General features: G+C 47.0%; 1 long non-coding RNA gene across 1 annotated transcript; it reads right to left on the bottom strand.

Annotated features, from left to right (window-relative positions):
- Positions 1 to 12916: 12916 nt before the first annotated feature.
- LOC144325071 (uncharacterized) lies at positions 12917 to 19761 on the bottom strand. Its single transcript, XR_013390360.1, has 2 exons — positions 18806 to 19761; positions 12917 to 14879 (listed from the first exon to the last, which is right to left on the bottom strand). It is a non-coding gene; the product is annotated as an uncharacterized LOC144325071 (long non-coding RNA).
- Positions 19762 to 23946: the final 4185 nt, after the last annotated feature.

The following is a 23946-nucleotide window of genomic DNA, read 5'->3' as shown; positions in this document are numbered from 1 at the left end:
GAAGTAATGAGTGACGCATCTGCTTGCTTGTGTCCCAGCAGAGACCTAATTAAGTGGCAGGTTCCGTGGTGAGAAAGCAAGTCACACTGTGCTAATGAGATCCTAAAACATCGCCTTGTTAACCCTCCCTCCTCCGCCGAGGCTGACGCATTTCCCTTTGTCCCCACCTGCCACCCCCTGTCCGATGCCAACCTTTTCTGGACTGGTGCCAAAGCCCTCTTCAACAAAGCAAAGACCCCCCCCCCCCCCGAAACACACACTGATACCCTGATAACCCTCCCTGCCTTTTTGGACCAGCCAATTCAATTTCTCTACCCTTTTCCAGCTGAGGCTCCATTCTCTGAGTGACACCTGTCATTTTGGTCTCACCTCACCAGCTGGGCCCCATTTCTTAATTATATCCCAACGGGGGCGGCCATTTGACAGGCAGTAGGGGAATTTTATGGGGAGCTGAGGAGAATCTCTAACCTTTAAATCCATAGTCTCGTTTGGCGGCTTCATGCTGGCCCAATTAGTCTTTACCCCCCCTCGTACTCCTTTTGTTTCCTTCCCTGTCTAGATCTGTTCTTCGATCAATGGCAGCTCTGGCCTCAACCAAGGCTTTCTAAAACTCTTTGTTGTAACACTTGCCAGCCTGCTGATAAAACCTTCAGCTTCATTTCAGGAAAGTGTGTGTGTGTGTGCGCGTGTGCGTGCGTGCGTGCGTGCGCGCACGCACACACACACACACACACACACACACACTCTCTCACACACAGAGATCAATGTGAAATAAAATATAAAACGGACATGCAGCAATTTATTCCACCTTCTGAATACACACGCTGATTGATGAAGAATGCTGTGATACCTTGAAAGCTTGCACTCCCCTTAAAACTGCTGGCTGGCCCAGTAACAGTGTGTTGCTACTCTTCCTATACAATAGGAGCTAGACGTGGGTGACTTTGGCTTTAGGGATTCTCTGCAAGGTGCTGACAGTGCCTCCGAAATTGACTGTGTGGATATAGGCGGGGCCAGCTCAAGTCATTTTTTTGTGGCCTGAGGCAAAAACAGCTCATTGCTCCCTGTATCTCCAAGCCCTAAAGCAGAGTACCCAGGACTAGCCAAGTTATTTTGGCACCTGAAGCAGAAAATCTCACCCACATTTCCCTTCCCTGGTAGTACAAGTACGGTATCTATAAATTAGCTGCCTGAGGCAGCTGCCTCCCTCTGCCTATTAGCTGGGTCAGCCCTGTATGTAGAGAATCATCTCCTCCCTCCCTGGCCTGTGATACTGCTGTGCCCTCTGTGTGTGTGTAATAGTAGCCAGACACAGACTAAAAGGGTGACTGTCCTAAGGAGGGCGAAATCCCTCGACCATAGCTGCAATACAGCCGCAGCTGGGGGGGGCGGCGTAGGTGGTGTTTTGTACAGGGATCCCTCCGTCAGCTCCAAGCCGCAGACACCTCTGTCTCTAACCTTTCCCTACTCTTTGTCTGACTGCCGCAGTCTCTACCTGAGATGCCTTTATTAATTATAAGCCATCTCGCCTTGCTTTCTGTGTCTCCCTCGCGGCGTTCACACCCACACATCCTGCCAACCCGTTTACTTGTGCACCTTGTCCATCCATCCATCTATCCCTCCTCCTCCTCTTCTCTCTTGCTTTGTTAGCCCCACACCTGCCCTCCCACTCTCTGTTTTGTGTGTCTCGGTGAAGGTACCTGAGGGTGAAGTTTGTGTGCGGTTATTTCCGCTGTTTATGCACCCTTTGGGATAATTAGCGCTTTCTGTAAGATTGCTCTCCTATCTGTGCGTCCTGTGACGATTTCTTCAGGTGCATGCATTTGTAATAAAAGTGTGTGTGTATGAGTGAGTGAGAAAAAATCCGTATGTGCAGGGATTGCTTCATGTGTTATATAACTCCTTTCCCTATCTGTGTGTGTGGCTTCGCTTCGCACACCTCTTTTCAACTCCTTTTTTTACCTGGCTATAAAGATTTTGATCTTAGGTGTCTATAATTGTCGCTGGCACCTTTGCTGATCGTTTTTGTCAATGTGTTTCTGTGAGCCATTATCATTTTGAGGTTCAGCATAATCCCTTGCAGTTTGTGGTGTGTGTGAGGAAGGGATGGGGGGGGGATGAGTTTGGGGGCTGACAATTTCTGCTTTGTGTGAGTTTGTGATGGCGACAAATGTTATTTCAAGACGATAGCGTACTTCTTTCGCTGATGATGGTTTTATGGCTTGCCTGGGAATGTTGTAATTATTTTCTGATGCCTGAGCATGACTTCCTCTCTCCCTGGAGAATGGAGGAACCTGTGTCTATGTAGTAATAAGCTGAGGTGCTTGGATTTGACTAAGCTTGAGTTATTGCCAGGAGGTTTTGTCATCGCTTTAGAGCATTTCTAATTGTGCAAGCACTGATAGTTCTGATTCGTTACCCGCCTTCACCCTCATTTCTAATATTTATGAGTCACAATAAAACAGGCCTTTGAGGAAGGCTGCAACGTCTCCCATTTTACAGGCTAGAAAACCGAGCACAGGAAGGCATGGTTTTAAACAAGCCGTCGCCCAAGTCATTTCCCTCTTCTTGCTCTGCAGTTTTGTTACTTTGGCAGTACTGTACCTTGTCTTGTGTTTTTATTTTACGATTTTAATGCACTTTCCCCTTAATAGTCATCGTAACATTAAAGTGATTCCAGTCTGAGTTTTACCAGTTCACCGCCTTGGAGGAACTCCAGCCCAGGTTTTGTGCAAGAGCTCAGGAGTCCTAGAGATTAATTAGGCCCTGAGGCACTTTGAGGAGAATGAGATTTCTGGTGGGCTTTTCCTCCTACCTCATGTGTGTTCTCATAAAAGTGACCTCTTACAATTGTGGCAGTTTTGTAACCTGCCTTGGGGCCACTTCTGGTGGTGCCTGTAAGCACAAATAATAAAGGATAAATCTATAATAAACAAGTACTGGACATAAACTTGCATTGGCTGCCAGTAGTCAGCTGTAGGGTATGCAAAGTGAGGAAGAAATATGAGAGCACCTTTAAGCATGCACGGAATGCCTTTCCTTCATTAGTGAAGAGACACCAAAATCTGCCACACATTTGGGATGAAAAGGCAAGATTTCCAGAGTGTGGGATGTTTCAGAAAGTAGGCACAGTAATGTGCGGGTTGCACCGTTTTGTGATACAATGAGTCGCCGTATTATTCACAACCTCTCTCTTCCTCTCTTTTTGTACTGGCATGAATGCAGCAGCAGCAGCATAACTGAATGTGAAATATTTGAGGTGAAAAACAGTCAATACCTGCTTAAATCTCTTGAATCAACCATGGAGAGGAACACAGTGTCTGAAAAGGCTATTTCACCCAGCTGTTTCCATGCCAGGGAGGACTGAAGGCTTGATACTTTCTTATTAAAGGTAAAGGTTAAGGGACCCCTGACCATTAGGTCCAGTCGTGACCGACTCTGGGGTTGTGGTGCTCATCTCGCTTTACTGGCCTAGGGAGCCGGCGTACAGCTTCCGGGTCATGTGGCCAGCATAACTAAGCCGCTTCTGGCGAACCAGAGCAGCGCACGGAAACGCCGTTTACCTTCCCGCCAGAGTGGTTCCTACTTATCTACTTGCACTTTGACGTGCTTTCGAACTGCTAGGTTGGCAGGAGCAGAGACTGAGCAACGGGAGCTCAGCGCCACCCGCGTCCCTTATAGAGCTGTCTAAATGGCCTCTTTCAACCATCGAGGTGGGCAGGCGGAGGGACACAGGGGTAGACTACAACCACTGGATCACAGAATCTCAGAATACAGAAATGTAGAGTTGGAAGGGACCCCGAGGATCATCTAGTCCAATGCCCTGCAGTGCAGGAATCTCAGCTATAGCATCCAAGACAAATGGTCATCTAGCCTCTGCTTAAAAACCACCAAGAAAGGAGAGTCCACAACCTCCCGAGGGAGACCATTCCACTGTGGAACAGCTCTTAGTGTCAGAAAGTTCTTCCTGATGTTTAATCAGAATCTCCTTTTTTGAAACTTGAAGCCATTGGTTCGAGCGAGTCCTACCCTCCAGAGCAGGAGAGAACAAGCTTGCTCCATCTTTCATGTGACAGCCCTTAAGATATTCGAAGATGGCCATCATGATCTCCTCTCTGTTGCCTCTTTTCCAGGCTAAACATACCCAGCTCCTTCAACTGTTCCTCATGAGGCTTGGTTTCTGGACCCTTGATCACCTTGGTTGCCCTCCTCTGCACACATTCCAGCTTGTCAATATCCTTCCTAAATAGCAAGTTAATGTCAAAGTGCCGCTGGCCTAATGAGTGAACTCAACAGCAGTGTTGGTTTGTCTCGGTAAATTCTGTGGTAAATTGCTGCTGGGAATACATTTGCAGCTCTCTTGGGAATCCTAGTCATAAGAAATCTTATCCATCCATCCATCCATCCATCCATCCATCCATCCATCCATCCGTCTCCACCCTTGTCTCCCCTTCTTCCATCTTAGCAACAGCACATTGATCTCGATCTTGTATAAACAGCTGGGTTACCTTAAGGGCGAAAGAAATATTGGCAGATGCTGACAAAAACAAAGAGTTCTGCACGCAGGGTTATTTCCACCCCTCAAGTGGATGAAAACTTCTCAGCAATAAAGACTGAAGAATAACAGGTTGCTCTAAAGCAGAAAGGCTGGCAACCAAGATCTCTGGGGATTCTGGGAGAGGAATAGGGCTTAGCGGATTTGAGAGGTGGGGGTATATGCGCAGGCTGGGGAGGTGGGTGGGAAAGTTGTAGAAACTTTCTATTCTGCCTTTTCTACTGCAAAGGGACCCCCAGACCAGCTTTCAGACTGAAAGCGGAAACATTCAATAAAACAATCACAGATCCTCCAAGTGTCCCTGTTTTCCAGGGACGTCTCTGATGTGGAGCAGCCGTCTTGGTTTCTGATTTGATCCCAGAATGTCTTACTTTTCCTTAGGATGTCCCTACTTTCATTGGAGAAATGTTGGAGGTAAGGAGTTATCTGACCCCGAGCCATCTGAAGGCAATCTGGTATAGGGAAGTTTTTAAAAAATGTTTATTATTATGTTTTTACATATGTTGGAAGCTGCCCAGAGTGGCTGGGGCAACCGAATAAGATGTGTGTGTGTGTGGGGGGGTATAAATAGTAAAATTATCATTATGGAATGGGACGTCCTTCTTTTCATCGGAGAAATGTTGGAGGGTATGCAATCATAGAATTGTAGAGTTGGAAGGGACCCCGAGGGTCATCTAGTCCAACCCCCTGCAATTCGGGGATCTCAGCTAGATCATACATGACAGGTGGTCACCCAACCTCTGCTTAAAACCTCCAAGGAAGGAGTCCATCACGTTCTGCAGGAGTCTGCTCCACTGTCAAACAGCTTCCTGGTGTTTAATATGATAAAAACAACTAATATGCACCAGTTAAATCATCATATTCCTTGATGTGCTGAACTAATGAATTATGTGAGGAAATAAGAGAGATACAGTGGTACCTCGCAAGACGAATGCCTCGCAAGACAAAAAACTCGCTAGACGAAAGGGTTTTTTGTTTTTTGAGCTGCTTCGCAAGACGATTTTCCCTATGGGCTTGCTTCGCAAGATGGAAACGTCTTGCAAGTTTGTTTCCTTTTTCTTAACACCGTTAATACAGTTGCGACTTGACTTCGAGGAGCAACTCATAGAACGCAGTGTGGTAGCCTTTTTTGAGGTTTTTAAAGACTTTGGTGATTTTTGAAGCTTTTCCAAAACTTTCCCGACACCGTGCTTTGCAAGACGAAAAAAATCGCAAGACGACAAAACTCGCAGAACGAATTAATTTCGTCTTGCGAGGCACCACTGTACTGGGTCCTATCTACCCTCCAAGTTCTATATATGAGGAGATGGACAGACTTTGGTTACTGAGGAAGTGCACTCTGCACAAGCTCCAAGCTATTAAGTAGTGGGTGGACATAGCAGATGACACAGAGATTTCTCCAAGTAGTTCTTTATAAGTAAGCTGGAACTGAACTGAACTGAACAGCTCAGCCGGCCTGCTTTGATAGACAGCCGGCTGTCAACATTGTAACAACAACAACCCAGGGTTTCCTGCCTAAATTAACTTATGTGGACCTGAGTGAAAACTATATACACAATACCCCTGGTGGCCAGGGTGAGAACTTCAATACATAACACCGCAACTCTTTTCTTCCTTGTCCGCTTAACTTTTCTCTGACCTGTTGCATGCTGACATGACCCCCATCTCAGATGAACTTGTGGAATCAAGGCTTCAAAGCAGAGAGGGGAAAGGAAAGAACGGTAGTAATTAATAATAAAATATCCAGCTCCTTAGAAGACAGCTGGGATATGAGTGTTATACAGTATGAAGATATCTATTCAACCTCCAAGGAGCTGAAAGTGGCAAACATGGTTCTCCTCATCTCCATTTTGTCCCCACAACAGGCCTGTGAGGTAGTTAAGCTGAGAGGCAGTAACTGGGCCTAGGTCACTCAGGGAGCAGGGATCTGAACCGTGGTCTCTCAGGTCCTAGGGCAACGCTCTGACCACCCCACCTCCTGGGTCGTCAGTGCTATAAAGCTTCACCGTGCTCATTATTTTGAGAGGCCCCCGGTTTAAAGAACATGTTCAGCTTTAGACAAACCAAAAAGGAATCTTGTGGCATCTTACATATTAATGGACTTATAAATATTAACAGGTTTGCACAGAGAGGGCTCCGGTCCATGGAAGCTGATGCCATAATAAATCCATTTGTCTTCCAAGGGGATGTTCACATGAATGGCATAAAATGCAGTGAGGTCAGCCCCCTTCTGCTGCTTTTCAAGCCGCATTTTGCAGGGATGTCTTCTCTTGATGGTGCATGAACATTCTGGTTTCCCTGGCCCTGCAATCGCGCCTCCGCTGCCCTTGGAACTGCTATTCATGAGGCTGCCACATTACTGCTTACCCCACATCCAGATTTTGTTGTTGGATTGAAGCTGGATGGAGTAAGAAACTCGCCGCAGAGCAGTATTTAACAAAAAACAACAGGATCCGTATGGATTGTGGCTAACATCCTGTGAATGCGGCTTCAAAAACCAGCAGCAGAGTAAGCAGTAACGTGAACATAACCTAAGTTACCACAAGACGCATTTTCCTCCCTTCAGATTTAAGGATATCAGACAAAACGGAATTTTTCCAGAGGATGACAATGAAGACACTGGAGGCAGGTATAAAAAAGGGAAGACTATGTGTTTATTTCAGTGACAGAAATAGAGGCTTTCTTTTAAACTCTGGTTTTCAGCTGGTGGGTCTGTGTACCCTAGAGTGAGTTGTGTCCTGGCCTCACACAATTCATTCCATCACTATTTTCTTCTTTTATGATTTTTAAAAAACATGTTAAAAGGGATGAACAAGGCCTAAGAAGGAAAGCATAGGAGAAAGAAGAAGAAGGTGTATATACACTATATACATTATACACACACACAAACAAACCAGAGAAGATCTGATTTATATGGTGGGAAATGAATGCTGGAATCCTGTGCCCCACTGAACTCATTGGGACTTTCCCCCAAGTAAACTTGTATCAGGCTGAATCGGTGGGTCCCATGGTCTGAGCAAGTTCAATACTGTACAGTGGTACCTCAGGTTACATACGCTTCAGGTTACAGACTCCGCTAACCCAGAAATAGTGCTTCAGGTTAAGAACTTTGCTTCAGGATGAGAACAGAAATTGTGCTCCAGTGGCGTGGCAGCAGTGGGAGGCCCCGTTAGCTAAAGTGGTGCTTCGGGTTAAGAACAGTTTCAGGTTAAGAACGGACCTCCGGAACGAATTAAGTACTTAACATGAGGTACCACTGTATTTCTGTCTAAAGAGATGGGCTTTTCTTTTTGCCTCCCTTTCTCCTTTTCCTGCAGAGTAGCAAAGGTCTGGCACTTGGCACCGACTACGTGGTTCATAGCGCACCACAAGTTGGATGCTGTGTGGCAAAAAGGTGTGGGTGGGAGATCAAGCAGCTCAGCCCTTGGGTATGTCACGAAATGCAAAACATCGCAGCTGGGATTGTGCAGACAGCTGTGTTTTCGCTGGTGGCAGATGGTGGGGGACCCAGGCTGGTGGCAAAGAGTGGGAGTGAGGAGAGGGAGAAATATACCTTTCCCAAACAACTGGTCCAGCCATGTTTGCAGTCATGTACAACTGTACGGATGGGGGCCATGTAGTATTCTGTGCCTTGATGCAAGCAAAAGAAAAGTTCAAAATGTAGTATCCCAAGAAGTATCTCTTTCATTAAAAAATAAATCAAGTTTCTAGCCTTTTTAAGGCTTCAAAGGGTGGCTTCAAAGTGTGTGGCGATGTCAGGGATTGGGGCTGGTTTGGGGCTGGTTTTCAATGCCAAAGTACATTCAAGATGGTAATGCCTCTGATTGTGTTCAGACTGCTTTCCCCTCACACCTTCTTAGTTAAAAAAAATCAGCATTTTCTCAGAATTTCTCAGAATGCTGTCAAGAGAACGCAGGGCAAAAGCTTTCTGCTGCTCCCTCTGATTATCAGAAGAAGAAGAAATTATGCCCTCATGTCCTGCATATGTAAATTTGTTTATTCCATAATAAACATTATTCCATAATGCCCCAGAATGACTGTGGCAACCCAGTCAGATGGGCGGACAACAACAACATAGAGATTTGAGAAATCCAGACTTCTATACCATAGAAACTGCACATAAAGCTGTGCCTATAGGGAAGGATGGGCAAGGATAGACAAGCTGCAAGAAGGTATATGAATCTGTGAGCAGCGGCAGATTCTACTCCTTTTGAGTTTGTGAATCCCTACATAAATTTGAAGATATGAAGCTGCCTTATACTGGATCAGGCTGCTTGCCCATCTAGCCCTGTTGGCTTTGATTGCCAGTTGTTCTCTAGGTCATCTGACATCCCCACCACCTGCTGGTGGACCCTTTTAACCTTTACATCCCAAAGCATCTGGGAGCAGCGGCGGAATGAAGGTCAGTACACGAAAGGTTACTCCTGACAAGATGGAGGCGTTGTTGGTGTCTGGCTCTCGTGGAATGGTCAGCTGGCGTTTGCCCTCCCCAAGATGGGGTTGCAGCCTGACTTTGATCACATTCACAATTTAGGAGTTCTCATAAATCCAGTGTTGTCCCTGAAAGCCTAAATAGCCTCAGTAGCTTAGTCTGGTGTGCCAAGTTCCGCCTGTCCTAGACACAGATAATCCAGCCAGGGCCATCCATGCTCTGATAACCCTGAAGTTAGACATCTGCAACACAATTCACTCTTCTTGGGAAGCTCTTTTGTCAGAGGGCATTTGGGGACTTGCGGCTATTCCTGGTAATTGAAGGTATCGGTTTTTCTGTCAGCCTCATGATTTTGCTTGTGTGTTTTGCCTGATTGTTGCCCATGTGATAATGCAGTTCTTGGGCTGAAAAGGCTTCCTTGCCCCTGCTCAAGATATTGCAATGGCAGACCAGTGGCAGACTCGCTCAAACCAATGGTGCTCAGTTCTTGACTCCCTGGCTGCTGTTAGGGACTCACCTCACCTTTTAACATTATAGCACAGCTCTGGGATGAACCCACCAAAGTTTCTCCCAAGCCACAGCTTCTGCATCCGAGAGGGCTTTCTGAAAAGATTGGACAAATTCATGGCGGACCACTCAAACCAAGGCTATTAGCAGTGGCACGGGTGTGTGGGGCTACAACAAAATATTAAAGTGTGAAGTGCTGTCATTTGGGATCCCTGCCGTTTTATTCAATTCCGGTTTCTCTCCCCTCACAACTGTCAGTCAGTGTTGTGGGGCTGCTGATCATGCTGTTTCCCTTCCTTGTGTGTGTTTGTGTGGCGCCATTTTGGGCACATAAACAACAATGTCTCTCTCTCTCTCTCTCTCTCTCTCTCTCTCTCTCTCTCTCTCTCTCTCTCTCCCCCCTTCCTCCTTGGAATCTTTTTGTGTTACTGGCTTTATTGCTGTGTGAGTCTAACCAACAGGTCCGTATTGTTGTGTGGTGTTCGGTGGGCAAAAAACCAATTGTTGCTCTGTGCTCAGAGCTGGATTCTGACCCTTTCTTCTCTCACTCTTCGATTTGCTCACTTTCCTTGTCAACTGGTAGCCAGGAAACTAGTCAAGTGTCAGAAGAATTGCATTTATTTTGGAAGGTGTGCCAGTCATTCTGCCCCTCAGGGACCTCCAAGGAAACAGGTTTTCGGTTTGAAGGTGAAGCTGTCTCAAGTTCAGGATATGGCCCATATCCCAGAACCTTTTCAATTATAGCTTGAACTTTCTGTTTCTTCCCTCTCTCTGGGCTTCTGTGCTACAAGTCCAGTAATTGGGGAAAAAGGCCTAACAATCCCTCACTGTCTTTGAATCACCAAAGCCTATTATTCCCTTCCCCTTTTGAAAACATTTGTCTTTCATTAGTATACTGTCTTAAGAAGCTGAAAGCAAAATCCATATTTTATTTTTGCTTCTGAGAATGTTGTGGAGTCAGATGAGCTTTCCAGCTTGTTTTCTCATCCTTTTAAATTATCTCATATTTCTTATGCACACACACAACCTTGGGGGATTCTTTTTTTCTAGTTGCTTTTCTTTTGTAACCATGATTACATTTTTAATTGCACTGCTTTCTTAGTCCTTGGCTCCCTCAAATGTTCTTAGGTGGGTTTTTTTTTGTTTTTTTCCCCTTTCTTCAGGAGCACAGATTTTGTTGAGGGATTTATTGGGTGGGGGATGACTAGATAAATGGACCATGTTGTTCCCCAGAGTTGCCAGATCAGGAGCACCCCAGACCCTGAGAGTTCAGGGTTCAAATCTGAGACCTTAGAGTAAACCTTGGTGATGTGCTGATTTTCCCCTCTGCATTTCTTCCCACCACTAAGCTCAGGAGACGGAGGTTAATTGGGAGAGGAAAGGAGGGATCTGAGGAAGGTAGACCCTCTAGAGCAGACTTTCTCATCCCAGATGTTCTCTGGGTTCTCTCTACAACTCCCATCACTAAGCCCTGCTGTCTCTTCAGCTTCCAACACCTCCTCCTCTCAGTCTGCTCCCTCTTCTCCCTCTGACCACTCATTGTCATCCCACCACTACTCCCTGGGCTCTGAGCCTTCTTCCCTTGGGGTTCCCCAGCTGGCAAGAGGGCAACGCCTCCCCCTCCCACATACATCCTAAAGACTGAGCCTGCTCTGTAGAATGCCAACTGGAAAATAGTAATGGAGCACGGGAGGTTGGGGGTGGAACAGGAGTGGAACGCTCTGCTTAGATCCTGACAAAATCCTGAACAGCACCATTTCTTTTAGCATCACAATTTTGTTGCTGGCCCCACTTGTATGTCTGGTTTCCACCTCTCTGAAACAAACAGCAGGGGATGTCTGCCTATCGTGATCTACTTGTGATCATCCATGGAGACAAATTATTAGCGAGGCGGTGCTGCAGTAGAGAGAGTTTTGATTCAATCCAGCAAAGATGAAGGGCATTTTTGGATAGTGCTGTTTCTTCCCTCGAAACACACACCTTTTCCTGTCCCATGGTGAGCACTAACCAACCACAACAAACAACTGTTCTGCAGGTTCTCACCATGGTCCAGTTTGAACTGGGTAAAGGACAGCTGTGCTAAGCGTCTGTTGTCTGGTTCCAGTGATATTGCCCTGAACACTTCCAGCCCTCTAATACCTTAAGCAATTTTGCAACTGTTCTTAAAATATTTGCACTTTATTTCTTCAGTAAACTGAAGGCTCAATCTATATATAAATCAAAATTCATGTGCCAGTCTGCAGAAGAAAATAAAACGACAGCCTGCCTGATTCATGAGATGTTAATACAAGGTTGACAACCTCCTTGATAAGGAACTGTCTCGCTGATCCAGCATTTGACTTGCTGATATGCATGCTTGTAACACAGACTTTGAAGCAGGGTTCACGTTGTGGGTGAAGAAACCGTCTTAGTGCTTATCTTGACCCCAAGAGAGTTCTTACACTTTGTGGCACTATGGCGATGGGTGAGGGGTCCCTGATACAGAGACATGACTTAAACATTTCAGGGATAAGAACCAGTCTTGAAGGCCCCCTTTGAGATAAAGAGTGCTTGCATTCTGTGAGGCTGTGATCTGGCAAGAAGAGATTATTAGAAAGGAAGCACATGTCATAGTCACTAGCAAGATACTTCCAGTCCCTAAAGCAATGGATCTGAAACATAATTTACTCATTTCAAGCAAAAGAAGAAGACCCCTTGTTGTTTATTTGTTTGATAGGTAGGTTGACAACGATTAGCTGTTGGCAGTGGCGTAGCGTGGGTTGTCAGCACCCGGGGCAAGGCAAGTAATTTGCGCCCCCTAACCCGTGGATTTGCGCCCCCTAACCTGTGGATTTGCCCTAACCCCAGATGTTGCGCCTGGTGCGGCCGGCCCCCCCTGCACCCCCCCACGCTACGCCACTGGCTGTTGGGTAACTGTCCTGGCCAGTTGAGTTTCTCTATCTACCAGATTTCCACAGTGACCCTTGAATTCATCCCAGAGAAGGCCAATTTCTGTGGGGCCTGCAAGTATCTTGAATATATACAGTAAGTGTATATTTAGGTATTTGTGCTTCTTGAATTTTTTTATTTCAGGCTGTATGGAACTTTGTGCCGCAGTAACACAGATTCCTCAGTGCGACACTTTTCTGCTGCTGCCAGTCCATTAGAATGCCTTTAAAGCCTTCTTGTGGCCTAGTAGGGTAGGCTTAGGCATAGATTTGGCAACAGGATGAACTAGTAACTATGCTTGTTTATTAAATGGATATAATGCATATTAAGGGATTCTGATATTTACCCTGGGTTCTTACGTGTGCTTGATAACAGTTCCCCAAAACTCTGATCCCAAAGCTCCTCCACTTGTACTGAAGCCTTATTTACCTAGGGATCCATCAGCCACGCCATCCCCGGACCTTGGAGGGAACAAAAGTACCAGGAAAGCAAAATCTTCTTTGGAGAAAAAGAGTTTATTGAAATCTGTCCACAGAAACATTCTGTACACAGAGACAACCAGTTGGATAGCTCCTGAAAATACACTGGCTGTAAAGAAATACGCATCTACAGACTTCTTATACTCTTCTGAACACTCTTCCCCCTCCCATACCTTCTCAAATTATTCCCTTACATGGCACATCTATATTGCTTGCTAAACACATTTTATTGCTTGCTAAACATTCCTGTCTTTCTGCTAGCTAAGCATTTCCTCCCTCCTCCTTCGTACACGTGTCTTTTCTCATCTTTGCATTAGTAAGCATAAGACAGGAAAAGGGCCTCTTTAGCAGGCCTGGTTAAATTTGCAGACATCAGCTATAATGTTTTTGCAAGCTAACAGGGTAGGAAATGGACTTTTGACCTGCCAGCCAAATTTAGTAGGTCTGGTTAGTTACTGCTAACAGCAGCGGTTTCTTGCTAGCTGACTAGGCAGGAAACGACCTCCTGACCTGTCTGATTAGAAATAGCAAGCAACTGCTGTCTTTGCTAACTGTCTGGCCGAAATTTGCAGAAGTAAGATTAGCTCAGAGATTTACTTAGGAATTTACTGCAGATAGTATTCACAAAGTACAGAGCTTAGAAAATATTGAGAGAAACCTTTCCCATCTCCCTTTACTCCCTCCTCTTCTTTTGAACAATCTATTACTTAGATTCGTTCTGGGGTAGGGGTTTATAGTTTCTCATTACAGCAGTCACGTGAGGTCCCATCATGCGAGACATCATCTTTCCCATCATATTCTGCAAGCATTGCATCAAGCAGGGAATACAAAAGCAGAAAAGCAATAGAAGCATTATTGGGCCTATCACCATAGTAAATATCCTCCCCATCCATCCACCTGGGAAGATGCCGTCCAACCAAGACATATCCCAGCCCTCCCAGGTTTGTACAGGGACATATGCTACCTTTTCAATGCTTGCTGCCAGATCACGGATAGTCTCGCCATGGTCTGAAATGTTGAAGCAACATGCTCCATTTCAGCCATTTGTAACCACCTTTTTTTTAGGGGTTATGGGCACCCCACTCAGTCATCAAACGGGAAATGTCGGCAAGGGAAGTCGGGGGACTTTTTCCTGCCTGTGCCAATACACATGTGGGCTCTCCAACTAAAAAGAAAAGGAGAATCATCAAAGGTATAGATGGATTATGTTTCCTCCCACAAATACGGTACCGTTCATGCCAACAAAAATACAGGAGCATCCAAACAAGCAGGCCGGTACATATCACTCCTACCCACCATCCCCAATATCTCCATGGTTCCTCCCACCAATATTCAGTCATGGTGGGTATCGTGTCAGTCACTCAAGGGTATGTGTGTAACTACCTCTAAGGCCCACTGGGTGTATGGTACTTCGATGAGTGGGAGAAAGAGAAGCACCTCCTGGAGGGGGGTTTGGTGAGAAATAAAAAGCAACACACCCACAAGAATAGACTGCTGCTAAAACTCTAGCCTGGTGAGGAGTCAAATGCCCAATGGGGTGGTCCCCTTCCCAAATTATTGTAAGTCTCGCTCTGTCCTTATATTGTGGTAGGATATTCTCAGGTGGGTGAGTTCGTAGAACAGGTACGTTGGGAGCGCTGCCTGCGGGCGCCCCTCCCATCCAATTCTCCAGCTGTGCGTAGAGATATCAGCTTCCGGTGTGATATCAGCAGAGCGGTCGTCAGCGGAGGGTCTGGAGATGGTCAGCCGAAGGGGTTAATCAGGATTTAACTGCACAGTCCAATCTGTAGTGGTCACTCTGGTGTGGTGGACCCAAGGGGTGATGCCGGCGAATTTCACGGCGGTGGGTGTGGAGAGCAGGACGATATAAGGTTCCAGCACGGTTGTAGCTGCGTCCGTGCCCAATCGTTTACCCACACTTCATCACCTGGCTCGAACTGATGCAGCCAACACACAGGGGTTGCGAGCCTGGGTCCACCTGTTGAGACAAAAGAAAACTCGGAAGAATATCTGGACTTAATTATTCAATTGCATATCCTGGCTAGCATATGGAGTTAACATTCTAACATATGGGACCGGTCTCCCAAACATAACTTCAAAGGGTGACAAATGGGTCCTTTTTGACGGGAGACTGCGGACCCTGAGTAATGCCAAGGGCAACATGGTCACCCAATTAGACCCAATTTCCTGTGTCAGCTTGGATAGCTGATTCTGGGGTCTGTATGCTGTATGCAACTTTCAGTTGATCTGGAGTGCTTTTGCCAGTCCCTGTAGGACTGCATGAACAAATGCTGGTCCATTGTCAGATCCTATGGACCTTGGCAATCCATAGCGAGGGATGATTTCCCTAAGCAGGCACCTGGTTACTTCAAATGCCTTTTCAGTCTTTGTTGGCCATGCTTCGGCCCTCCGGTGTAGGTGCACACTGCCACCAGCAGGTAGCGGTGTAGTCCACAACGGGGTAATTCAGTAAAGTCCACGACAAGATCTTCCATAGGTGCAGTTCCACTATGCTGAATCCCTGGGGGAGCCAGTGGTCCGGCTCTGGGATTATTCTTTTGACACAGCAGGCATTTCCTGGAAATCTGGGCTGCCAGTTGGTAGAGGTGGGCCATGTAGAAGCACTTCTCCAGCTGCTTGGTTGTAGCATCTGGTCCTATGTGGGTTGAATCATGGTATCTCTGAATTATCTGCCGAGAAAGAGACTCTGGAATCCATATCCTGTCATCAGGGGTAAGGTACCATCCCTCTTTGGACAATGTCAACTCCTGAGCGTCTGCAGTGTCCCTTTCCTGCTTCGTGTAAGCTGGCTTGTCAGTGGTGCTTAAGATCTCTTCTGGGACCAGTGCTCCAATAACCAAGGCGGGGGCCAGTTCCCGGGCTGCTTCTTTGGCCACTTTGTCTGCCAATCGATTTCCTCTGGCCACTTCCCCTGGTCCAGTCTTGTGGCCATAGCAATGGATAACTGCCACTGCCTCGGGCTCCCATACAGCATCCAGAAGGTTCAATAAGGCTTGTGGGTGGGCCACCTGGCTTCCTCTGGAGGTAAGCAAACCTCTTTCTTTCCATAAGGCTCCATGGGCATGTAAAGTCAGGAATGCATACTTAGAATCTGTATAAATGTTTATCTTCTGTCCCTTTGCCAGGCTCAGGGCTCTGGTAAGCGCAGTTAGCTCTGCCAGCTGGGCCGATGTTCCAGGCGGGAGTGACTTTGCTTCGACCACCTGGTCTTCCAGGGCTACCACTGCATAGCCTGCCTTCCGCTGCCCAGCCCCAACAAAGCTGCTTCCATTCACAAACCATGAAAGCCAGTGGGGGTTTGCTTCGTCTTTAAGATCAGGTCTGCTGGAATATACTTCATCCATCACTTCAATGCAATCGTGCGTCTGCTCCTCACCTTCTCCTACCGGCAACAGGGTAGCTGGGTTGAGGGCTGTGGTAACCTGGAACTTCAAACGCGGGTGCAACAATAGCATCTGGCACTTTCTCATCTTCGCTTGGGAGAGGAAATAGGTACCCTTCATGTCAAGCAGAGCTGGGACTGCATGCGGGGTCACACAAACAGTGTCTTGGCCAAAAGTAAATTTGTCTGCTTTGTTCAGTAGGGTGGCTACTGCCACAACTGCTCTCATGCATGGCGGTAAACCTTGTTCTGTAGGCGTCAGGTGCTCAGATAGGTATGCCACGGGCTGCTGCCAGCTTCCCAATTTTTTGGCATAGCACTCCCTTTGCTGTTCCCTGGTCTTCATCCACAAACAGGGAGAAAGGCTTCTCAGGATTTGGGATGCCCAGCGCTGGTGCTTGCTGCAATGCCTTTTTCAAATCCTTGAAGGCATGCTGTTGCTTTTTCCTAAGCGGCCTCGCCCTCCTCTTCTTCTCCTAACGGTGGACTTCCCGTCTTCAGGGCCATCAACTTCTCTGCCTGGTACTTCTCCTTTTTTCTTCTGGGTCTCTTTTTCCCTCTGATTATAAATGGTCTGGGCTAATTCCAACATCCATTCAAGGGTGTGGCCCATAAAAACCTTCATTTTTCTTGGTGGATATCGGGCGCCGCTTGGGCTACAAAGGCAGTTTTTATGATAGGGGCATTGGCAGCCTCATCTGGGTCCACAGGGATATACTGGCGGTAGGCTTCCTTCAGCCTCTTTAAGTAGGCTCCAGGGGCCTCCTCTGTCCCTTGTACTATTTCTCTGGCCTTCACAAAGTTGGTGGGTTTTCTGGCTGCCCTCCTCATGCCATTTAAGACATTCTGGCGATAAGTGGTGAGGGTATTTTGCCCTTCAGTGATCTGATAATCCCAATTCAGTGTAGTTTCAGGATATCCTGTTGCAACAGCTTGATCTCCTGCCCCCTGCGCTCTCATGTGTGCTCGGGCTTCAGCATGAATTCGCCTAGCCTCTTCTGTAGCTAGCAGGGCATCCATCAAATATTACACATCATAAAAAAAATGGGGTTGTATGTTTTTTTTAAAAAAATAATTCCCTCAAACAGCTTAATGATTTTGGCAGGGTTTTCTTCAAATGAAGGGTTTTGGTTCCTCCAATTACAAACATCTGCACTAGAGAAGGGGACATGTTGAACTGTATGAGTTCTATTGGGCACCACCCCATTAGGTCCCGCGGGGGCCGGAGGGTCATACACTCTATGGAGAGGCATCACTCTGGCCGCGCCCTTCTCCTGTGCTTTATGTGCCCTATGGAGGGTCACTCTTTTCACTGCCTTCCCCACTCCTTCTGCCACTTTCTTCTCTGTTCCCCTATACATCCCGCTGTTTTTAACATATGGGGACTGACGTCCACTTCTCATAAGGTTCCACATACTTTCTCAAACGTTCTGCCTGTTCCTCTGTTCATATCTTTCCATCACTTGTCAACTTAATCAATCTTCCTACAAATGCCTCATCCTCATCATCCTCTTCTCGTTCCTCCCTTTCTCCATCTTCGCCCAGGTCTAACAATGCATTGTCCACGGGATTGGGGGCTGGGCCATCTGCTCCCTGTGGCGGGGGTGGTGCCAGGGCTGTTGCCGGGGCATAAGGCGGTGGGGGCATCAAAACTTTATCTTCTTCCATCTCTGAATCCTGGAGGACTGGGGGGTTGTCCTCCTGTCTTCCTGACTAAGCAAATACGGCTGCCTGAGACTTTTTGGCAGCATGATTTCAGCCAAAAGGGGGGGGGGTTCTGTTCCACATTGGTCTTCCATGTGGAAATGTAGGGGATTTGATCAGGGTGGACATTCAAAATGTTCTGATATAATGGATTAATGAGTTGCAAATCAAGGGTCCCGGTGGACGGCCAATTTGTTATTTTGGGATGGGCCAATCTAACTCACAATGTCCTCATCTTCCCCTCTCATCAGCTTGAATCTCCAAAAGCATTTCAAAGGGGTACTTTTACTTTGGCCAGAACCCATTTCTTCCAGATCCTTCGCTACTATTCACAGTAAAAATTCTCTCACACTTCACACACAACAGACCTACAATTGCTCGGCCAAGGGGACACTAAGCCCTGGCCCACACTTGACAATTCAGTCACTAGAGTATCTTGACATGCAACATACAACATACAAAACACACCAATATAATTTCAACATGTAACACACTAAACACACCAAAATAACTTCAGCATGCAATACACAAAACACACCAAAATAATTTCCCCTCCTTCTTCTGTTCCAAATTTTTGCTGGTGGCACTCTCCTGCACAACCAGTCCCCTTTATTCCTGGTGGCTGGCACACTACTGCGCAGCCAATCCCCTCTTTACCAAACCTTACTGGTGGCACAACACTGCCACGCCCTTTTTTCCCTTCCTGGCTGCACTCTACTGCATGACCAGGTGAGGCTGATCAGGCCTCGCCTTTTTTTCCCTTGGGCCCACGCCCACGCCCTTTCCCTTGGGCTTACCGTTTTCCGCTGCGGACCTGTCCCCTCGGCGCCGTCCTCTTTGTTTTTCTCCCTCAACAAGATGTCTCCACTGCAGGACAGTGTGGCCGGCTTCCCCCACAAAACAGGTGGGGTGCGCGCTGAAGCCTGCAAACGCTGCTGAGCTGTTCACCTTGGTTGAGCCTGGCCCTCCGGTCCGTATTGGGGAGGGGGCTTATCCCGGCACGAGCCCCCAAAGAAATGAAGCCTTATTTACCTAGGGATCCATCAGCCACGCCATCCCCGGACCTTGGAGGGAACAAAAGTACCAGGAAAGCAAAATCTTCTTTGGAGAAAAAGAGTTTATTGAAATCTGTCCACAGAAACATTCTGTACACAGAGACAACCAGTTGGATAGCTCCTGAAAATACACTGGCTGTAAAGAAATACGCATCTACAGACTTCTTATACTCTTCTGAACACTCTTCCCCCTCCCATACCTTCTCAAATTATTCCCTTACATGGCACATCTATATTGCTTGCTAAACACATTTTATTGCTTGCTAAACATTCCTGTCTTTCTGCTAGCTAAGCATTTCCTCCCTCCTCCTTCGTACACGTGTCTTTTCTCATCTTTGCATTAGTAAGCATAAGACAGGAAAAGGGCCTCTTTAGCAGGCCTGGTTAAATTTGCAGACATCAGCTATAATGTTTTTGCAAGCTAACAGGGTAGGAAATGGACTTTTGACCTGCCAGCCAAATTTAGTAGGTCTGGTCAGTTACTGCTAACAGCAGCGGTTTCTTGCTAGCTGACTAGGCAGGAAACGACCTCCTGACCTGTCTGATTAGAAATAGCAAGCAACTGCTGTCTTTGCTAACTGTCTGGCCGAAATTTGCAGAAGTAAGATTAGCTCAGAGATTTACTTAGGAATTTACTGCAGATAGTATTCACAAAGTACAGAGCTTAGAAAATATTGAGAGAAACCTTTCCCATCTCCCTTTAGTACTTCCGGCTGCTTGAGCAGTTTAGCTGGTTCTTTTTTTGTTTAACTTTGTGCAAGTTTCTTCGGGTGAAGCCTTTACAGCAGGCAGCTTCTTTGCCTAATCCAACCACAGGCTCCCTTCTTCTGATCTTCACCATCAAAGCAATGTGAACGCACTGGGGGCGAATGGTTTAATATTCAGGCCTCAGCTATTCACTTTCACCTCTGCTTTCTCTGGTCTTTGCCTCACCCCTCCTTGATCAAACTGCCTTTCCCCCAATCTCTACAGACAGTTATTTCTCTTAGTGGATCTTTCTTCGCTGACTAGACCCTCCAGCCCATTACACTCTGTTGTTTCCCAGACCAAACACAACTTTAGTCTCTGGCCCTTATTTCAGCTCTGGAGATGGGAGAGTACCTTCATAAGGGCAGTAGTCTAGATTAGTGGGCATGGAGCAGGCTGCATGGCACACAGCTCTGCCGCTCTCTCCTACCCATGCACCTGCTGCCTGACAGAGCTGCCTCATTCTGCCTAACGGTAGAGCCGGCTCTGATAATGTCCAATGCTTGTTGGAAGCTATTCACTTTAGCTTTCTGACTGTGGGATGTATTGTTGCTACAGCAGTCAAGTACAATATCTCCCTGTTCCCTATTATGGATCCACAGGGGAATGTGGCTCCAGAAAGGGAGGGCTTCCTGTCATATCTGCTCGGGAGCTTCCTCCCCTTGTGTGTGACCAGGTAGATGGGCATGACCCTAGCTGACCAGGTAAAAGGGCTGGCCACACCACCATCTGTCTCTTGGACTCTTACCCTCTTGCTCTCCTGGCTCTCAGCCAGTGCATGGCTCAACCTTCACACAAGATGGAGCCCACAAGCAGAGAGTCTGAGATTTCTTTTCACTTTAGCTCAGACTTCTTTTCACTGTAACCACAAGATAAAGCCTGCCTTCAGATTACTGCTGTGTACTGAATGTGAGTAAAACTCTATTCTTACTTTTAAAGAAGACTGTGCTGTGTTATTATTATTTTAAGAAGGAAATAAAGGGGACACTTACCAGGAACAATCCAGACTGGACAAGCCAGACTGGACTGCTTAATTAAAGGATTCATCAACTTGCTTCCAATAAGTTGCAAAGGAAATGTGCTCTGCTGTTTACTCAGTAGCACGAATGAGGAGGGATAATATCAAAACAATACAGTATATCCTCCCCTACCTTCCTTAACGGGACACGGGTGGCGCTGTGGGTTAAACCACAGAGCCTAGGGCTTGCCGATCAGAAGGTTGGCGGTTCGAAACCCCGCGACGGGGTGAGCTCCCATTGCTCGGTCCCTGCTCCTGCCAACCTAGCAGTTTGAAAACATGTCAAAGTGCAAGTAAATAAATAGGTACCGCTCCGGCGGGAAGGTAAACGGCGTTTCCGTGCGCTGCTCTGGTTCGCCAGAAGCGGCTTAGTCATGCTGGCCACATGACCCGGAAGCTGTACGCTGGCTCCCTCGGCCAATAAAGCGAGATGAGCGCCGCAACCCCACAGTCGGCCACGACTGGACCTAATGGTCAGGGGTCCCTTTACCTTTTACTTTTCTTAACATCCCCACACTAAGAAGGATTTGCGTGGGGTTAAAACAGGGAAGGGAGCCTCCCAATTCCTGAACTGGCTCATTGTTTTTTTATCTCTGTGCTGACCTGAAACTAATATTCTTCGGTTGCAGCTCTCATTTCCGGTCTCCCTCTTCACTTCTCCTTTGGACTTTTTGAAGAAGGGTCAGCCTTGGGTCTATCTCTGCTGAGATCGAATAGCAGGCACAGCTCTTTGTATCTCCAACTTAGCTTGCTAGAACTAGGAATGCTTTGCTATCCAATAACGCATTTCCAGTAATAAACCTAAGCTCTCTTATTTTTCCTATCAAGTGCCTCTCTGTGTGATTGCAGACAGCTGAGCCAGCTATCTCACAGAAAAGGGATTCAATATGCAGTCAGCTTCAAGCTGCGTGTTAATTTAGCAAGTAAAACAACAGCCCTCACAGGGATGTACAATGACAGAAGAAGATGCGAATCCGTCCTGATGCTGGCTTCCAGCCGTGACACACAGGGAGAGGAGGCAGCAAACAACTTTGGGAATTTTGGGATTTACACTTTTTGAAATATGGCATCCCTACCATACACAAGGTGAAAAAATCATGGAGAGGTCACTGCATGTAGGGCCCAAGTGTTTGTCTATTAAAGCACTATGCGCCTCAGCAAGGACACAGAGCCTCAAAAGTATGGTTAGACCCAGGGAATATAAAAGGGCTCAGATTGTGTACACACTGCTGTTCAGACCCAGAGACCTCCCCCCTAAATAAAGACACATTTGACTCAAATTTTAGTTTTGGTTTTTGGCAGAATTTAGGCCATCACTTTATTGATTACAGAAAGTGAGTGGTTGAATAGGTTCTGATTTGACTAGCTCCCTGCACCCTTGCAGGTAGCGCTGACCCAGAGCTCTATCATAGGTCAGCCAAGGGTGAACACCTGAGGTAGGCGGAAAGCCCAGGAACCGACTATGTCCACTCCCCAGATGCTCCCCTGGACTCAGGCATAGGCACAACCCCCTCTCGGGGGTTGACCAGACCAAGTTGAGTCCCTGGAATACCCTTCACATAGGGTTGGCGAGACCGTTCTCCCACCCCTATCACCTGAACCAGTGCCTATCTGCAACCTTACAAGTTGTGATGAATTGCTATGCGGCAGGCGAAACCCAAATGGCACCAGCCAATCAGTCAAGTGGGGAAAATTCCTGCCATGCCCCTGTCCCAATGACAGATGACACATGATGGCATAGCAAGGTCAAATATAGGGAGAGGTGGGCGGGTGTTCCGATGCACGAGCCGAAAGAGGAAGCTTTGGGTTACGTGCATAGGCATATATGGTAGGTCCCTCAATCCGTTTAGACTGCACCCCATTGGCCAGATTAAACCCAGCAACGAGGGACCTACCAATCGGGTGTTGTGGCTTGTCCAAAATACCCACCCACAACACAGGAGGTCAGTCTCCAGGTCTCACCGCAACACGTGCCCTCTTTGAAGGAGGACACGCTTTGCTCCCATGTGCTCCCACTGCTGGTTTGGGAACACAAAATGGCCACACACACCATACATTTGAAGCACCGCAATGCCACTTCAAATAGTCTTGGCTTCCCCCAAAGAATTATGGGAGCTGTAGTTTGTCCTGGGTGCTGAGAGAGATGTTAGGAGGCCCCCTATTCCCTGCACAGAGCTACAGTTCCCAGAGTTCCCTGGGAAGAAGGGTTGACTGTTAAACCAATTCTGGGAATTTTAGCATTATAAGGAAAATAGAGGTCTCCTAACAACTTTCAGCACCCAAAACAAACAACAGCTCCCAGAATTTGGGGGAAGTAATGACCATTTACAGTGGCATTCAAATGTATGGTGTAGATATGGGCGATGTTAGCCACAATCCATATCTATTCCCTGTCCTGAATTGAGCCTGTCGTTTCTTATGAAATGCTGAGTTTTGATGTGTTCATCCCCGAACCAGCTTCGATCCATACTGAGAAAAGGATGCCCTAACTGCATTTTAAATCATTAATGTACAGTCAGCCTCGGTTGAGACAGCTCTCCTCAAAACAAGTCACCCATTAGCTGAGCTCTCTGCGGGGTTTTGCCTCAGAACAGCTTTGTTTTGTACTAGAGTCCTGATGGATCCACAATGAGTGACCTGGCCTGTCTGTATCTTCTTCCCCTGGAAGAAGACCTACATCCTTCTGACCCGTTCAAGGCTGCACCTGATCTGGGGGAAATTTCTGTCACATCTCTCTCTTCCAGAATGAAGTTTCAGGAATATAAACCAGACTTTGGGGGAAGATGCACATTGACATTTACAGCTGGGGAGCACTGAGAATGACGGAGAAGCTTCAAAGCTGTCTGATGAGCCAACAACAGAGATTTTTTAAGTACACATACACAAAGCCACTGCTTCTTGAGTCTAGCTGCTCTTGAGAATAAATCCCCATATGACTAGGAAGCTTAAAACTCCCTCCCAAGCCACCACGGGGCTCCGCAAATCAGCAAGCCAACCAACTCTGGAGTCTTTGTTGCTCCTTACAGCACCTTGGGGAAAGACCTATTTGCAAAAGAATAATAATGGTTTCTGTACAATGCTTTTGTCCTATGGCCCTTTCTGCCACAGGTTCTGTCTC

The sequence above is a fragment of the Podarcis muralis genome, chromosome 13 (assembly GCF_964188315.1).
Source record: "Podarcis muralis chromosome 13, rPodMur119.hap1.1, whole genome shotgun sequence".
NCBI lineage: Eukaryota > Metazoa > Chordata > Lepidosauria > Squamata > Lacertidae > Podarcis > Podarcis muralis.
Note: the sequence above shows the minus strand (reverse complement) of the source record. Positions and strands in the feature narration are given on the sequence as shown.